The sequence below is a fragment of the Vicia villosa genome, unplaced genomic scaffold (genome assembly GCF_029867415.1).
Source record: "Vicia villosa cultivar HV-30 ecotype Madison, WI unplaced genomic scaffold, Vvil1.0 ctg.002473F_1_1, whole genome shotgun sequence".
NCBI lineage: Eukaryota > Viridiplantae > Streptophyta > Magnoliopsida > Fabales > Fabaceae > Vicia > Vicia villosa.
Genome location: NW_026705938.1, coordinates 10,457 through 15,495, shown reverse-complemented (window position 1 = coordinate 15,495; position 5,039 = coordinate 10,457). Strand labels below are relative to the sequence as shown.

At 37.5% G+C, this 5,039-nt stretch overlaps 1 non-coding gene across 1 annotated transcript; it reads left to right on the top strand.

Annotated features, from left to right (window-relative positions):
• Positions 1-2,854: 2,854 nt before the first annotated feature.
• On the top strand, positions 2,855-2,961 carry LOC131638902 (small nucleolar RNA R71). The gene has a single exon (XR_009294796.1). It is a non-coding gene; the product is annotated as a small nucleolar RNA R71 (small nucleolar RNA).
• Positions 2,962-5,039: the final 2,078 nt, after the last annotated feature.

The following is a 5,039-nucleotide window of genomic DNA, read 5'->3' as shown; positions in this document are numbered from 1 at the left end:
ATTTTGGAGAAGTATTTTATAAAGTGTCGGTAGAATTTAGCGTGTCCTAGAAAACTTCGTACTTCCCTAATGGTCTTAGGTGGGTTGAGGTTCTCTATAACTTCTATTTTGGCTTTGTCGACTTCTATGCCTCTTTCAGAGACAATGTGTCCTATAACTATTCCTTCATTGACCATAAAATGGCATTTCTCCCAGTTCAGCACAAGGTTCACTTCCACACACCTTTCTAAGATTTTCTCAAGGTTAGAGAGACAATTCTTGAAATTGAATCCACATACCGAGAAATCATCCATAAAGACCTCCATAATACCGTCGAGATAATCTGCGAAAATAGACATCATACAACGCTGGAAAGTGGCAAGTGCATTACATAGTCCAAAGGGAATTCGCCTGTAGGAAAATGTTCCATAAGGACAGGTAAATGTTGTCTTTTCTTGTTCCTCTAGGTGAATAGGGATTTGGAAAAATCCTGAATATCCGTCTAGATAACAAAAATATGAATGCTTAGCTAGACGTTCGAGCATCTGATCTATGAACGGAAGAGGGAAATGATCTTTCCTATTCGCCTTATTCAACTTTCTGTAATCTATACACATACGCCATCCTCCTTCTGTTCGTTTTGCTACTTGCTCACCCTTCTCATTTTCTACAACCGTGATGCCTTCTTTCTTAGGCACCACATGTACAGGACTTACCCACTCGCTATCTGAGATCTGATATATTATTCCAGCTTCAAGTAACTTAAGAACTTCTTTCTTAACTACATCACTCATTATAGGGTTTATTCTTCTCTGATGTTCTCTTGAGGGTTTCGAATTTTCCTCTAGCAAAATCCGATGCATGCATACATATGGGCTTATTCCTTTTAAGTCGGAGATTTTATAGCCTAATGCTGAGGGATATTTTCGCAAGATACCTAAGAGCTGACTTGTTTATTTTTGGTTCAGAGTGGCATTAATTATAACAGGACGGTTCATCTCTTCATCCAAAAACTCATATCTTAGATTCTTGGGTAGTCCTTTAAGTTCCAAAGTGGGTTTTTTATGACACGGCATAGGGTATGGTGTAAGGGATAAACATTTAAAAAGGTTGTAATCAATGTTGGGTTTCATTCTCTCGAATCCATCATCCTCTAGAATGGGGGTTGAAGGTATTTTAATTGAGGATTCATCTTGCTCAAGTTCATTTATGCATTCATCAATGATGTCGATCGCATAGCATGCATCTGCTATCATAGGTTCCATGAGGAACTTTGAGAGGATGAATTCTATCTTTTGATCTCCTACTTCAAAGGTTAGATTTCCTTTCTTAACATCTATTATGGCACCGGCGGTTGACAAGAATGGTATTCCTAAGAGAATCCAAATTTCTTCGTCTTCCTTAATATCCATTACTACGAAATCGATCGGGATATATAACTGACCTATCTTAACTGGTATATCTTCTAAAATGCCTATAGGATATTTGACAGATCTATCAGCTAATTGTAAGGAAATTTTGGTTGGCTGAAGTTCTCCTATGTTTAACCTCTTACAAACTGCCAAAGGCATTAAGCTCACGCTTGCTTATAGGTCTAAGAAGGCTTTGTCAATAACATGATTTCCTAGGATACAGGGAATGGAAAATCTTCCAGGGTCTTTGTCCTTCTTGGCAAGTTTATTCTCAGAGATGGAATGGCATTCTAAGGGTTTAGGATCGTCGAGTCTACGCTTGTTAGACAAGATGTCTTTTAAGAATTTAGCATATGATGGTATTTGGGTGATTGCTTCTATAAAAGGAATTTCCACGTGAAGTTTTTCTATCACCTTGATGAATTTTTGGTACTTACTTTCTATCTTACTCTTCTTAATTGTTTGCGGATAAGGAATAGGTGGTTTATACGGAGGTGGAGGTGTGTAATCCTTGTCTTTAGTTTCTACTCCTTGGTTGGGTTGTTTTGTAGATTCTTCTGGTTTTTCCACTTGGTCCGTAGGCACGATATTTTCCTCAGGTTTTTCAGGTGCGCTCAATGTTGGGTTTTTAGGTCCATCATAAGAGTTCCGCTTCTTAAGGTAATGGCGTTTGCCTGCCCTTTTGGATTGGGTTGAGTTTGACCATGGAATTGACCTCCAGGTGTAGTTTGTACGCCTGGTGTCTGAGCTATTTGCGAGATCTGAGTCTCAAGCATCTTATTATGAGAAATGACTTGGTCGAACTTGGTTCCAATTTTGTTATTAGGTCATTAATATGAATGTTCTGGTTGTGGAACTCTTTGTTCTGTTGGGTTTGGGCTAGAATAAAGTTCTCTACCGTCTCCCTAAAATTGGGTCTTGGTGATACAACTTGCATAGGTAGTTTTTGAGTCGGGTAACTTTGCGGTTTAGGGGGTCCAGGATTTTGGATTGGGTTATTATTTTTGTAGGAAAAATTAGGGTGGTTCCTCCATCCAGGACTGTATGTGTTTGAAAATGGGTTTCCTTGGGTATAGTTGATTTGTTCTGAATTAGACTCATTCAGTAGGTTACAATCAGAGGTTTGATGTCCTTGGATCCCACAGAGTTCGCATTCTGATTGGATAGCGGCTATCGTGGCAGGGTTTTGAGACATATTTTCTACTCTTAGGGTTAGTGCATCCATTTTGGCATTCATCAAGTCCATGCAACTTATCTCATATACTGCTCCTTGGGCCTCCTTCTTCTCCACTGTCGCTCGTTCGACTCCCCATTGATAATGGTTTTGGGCCATGTCTTCAATTAGGGCGCAAGCTTCAAGGTAAGGTTTATTCGTTAACGCACCACCAGCGGCAGCGTTGATAGACATTTTGGTGTTATAATGGAGTCCATCATAGAAGGTATGTATGATTAACCATTGCTCTAGGCCATGGTGTGGACAAGCTCTTAAAAGGTCTTTATATCTCTCCCAGGCTTCAAAAAGTGATTCACCTTGGTTTTAAGTAAATCTAGTGATCAGGTTCCTAAGGATAGCGGTCTTGCTAGGGGGGAAATATCTAGCAAGGAAAACTCTCCTAAGGTCTTCCCAAGTTGTTATTGAGTTCGTAGGAAGGGAATCTAACCAGTTACGTGCCTTACCTCTTAGGGAGAATGGGAACAGTCTAAGACGTAGCACCATTTGCTTTGAGGGTGTCGGCTAACTGGATAAAGACTTTTAGGTGTTGATTCGGGTTCTCGATAGCGAGACATGCGAATTGGTTTTGTTTTACTAATTGCAGTAATGCGGGCTTTAGATCGAAATTGTTAGTTGTTATAGCTGGGTTTACTATACTAGAACTAGGCTCCTCGTTAGATGGTTGAGCAAATTCCTTAAGCGGTCTTTGATTACGGTCTTCAGCCATAACTTTCTTCAACTTTTGTATAAAGAGACGGGCTCGAGCGTAACGTTCAGGTTCTACCAAAGGATCTATTAGGTTACCGGTGCTACGATTTCTACGCATCTACCGGCTAAATATAGTCTTAGTCTAAACGGGATAACAAAAAGGTACGCAATTTGACGAAGTTGGTCCCCGGCAACGGCGCCAAAAACTTGATGGGGTGTTTACGTATAGTCTAAATTTAGAACTGCAAGTGCACAGCCTATCGAAGTAATATATAAGATTATCGAACCACAAAGACCAATCGTCAATCTATCGACTGAATTGTTAAGGTGTTTATCTAAGGCAGATCAATATAAGGGAATGAGTGCAGTACAAGAAAATAAAAGTAAGTTAAATTAAATAGATAAAGACAAACAGGATCTAATGTAAATCACGTGAATCAGACAATGTTCTAGTTATACATGTATAGAGCTACTTCTGAGCCAATATTTCCTACTTATAGAAAGGAATGATTTAACGGGAACTTGTCGCTTTCGCGCACTAAGAACCGAGTTTACCCTTTAAGTCTATCTCTTCATTTTTCACGTAATGAAAAGTGCGCATTGCGTTAAAGCAGTGAACCAATTTTTAAGAAATCAATTACTTATCTTAGTAGAAAAGTGATTTTAACTTGAGAAATTTAACTTAAAGAGATTTTTGGTGTTTAGCCAAAGATCGGATTTCAAACCCACAAACGTGTCTGAAAATAGTTTCGAAATCATTTTCTAAAAATATGTTAAAAAAACTCTAGTTAACCAAACGAATGGCTTTCGCTCTTTCCGTTTGGTTAAGTACTAACCTAGTTTGATCTTAAGTATGGACGGCTTTCAATCTTACCCATAAACATTAAATACAGTGAAATATGGTGTAGTGTATGGATTTGGTGTACGAATAGCATTTTTCAAACTATAATCTTACTTTAGTGCAAAAACTATATGAGCATATATGTAAGCTAGGATCTCCAACATGTTGGTTTATCAAGGATTGATATTAGGAATACCTAAATAGACGAATCATTGACGTGATAACTTTATACTTTTTTGAAACACAAAGAAAAGAGAGACGGATAACGAGCACCCACTGACTTGTATGGTTCTTGATCAACTGGCACTCCTAATGCCTTGAATAATCTTCAAATGGAGAGAACAAATAAAATACTTGTGTACGGTATATTAGGGACCATAGCATATATATATGGGTTGATGGCCAATTAGGGTTTTCATTATTCTGAAATGGGCCATCCCAACATTCACTCATATTTAAGCCCATGTCTAAATAATTAATTAATTAATTAATTACTAAATAGAAATCTAATTAGCCGTTTAAATATATTTGACCACTTAATCATTTAAGACTCTTAATTTAATAAATAACTAATATAATTTAAATATATATGTCCACATAATAATTATTGGAATATATTAATCAAATAGGATTTAAATTATAAAATATTTCAACAATCTCCTACTTGGCCAATATATTTTTAATAATTATATCACAATTATATAGGCGCGCATCCAAATGCTATTTATCTGTAGTTTTCAATTTTACAATCTGATCCACCTCATACATAAATAATAGGACCACTGTGGTTGTCATCACTGACGTATAACATGACAGAACCCCGACGACCACCACATCAATGTACTTAATGACATAGATCGATATGCATGAGTGACATGGAAATTTC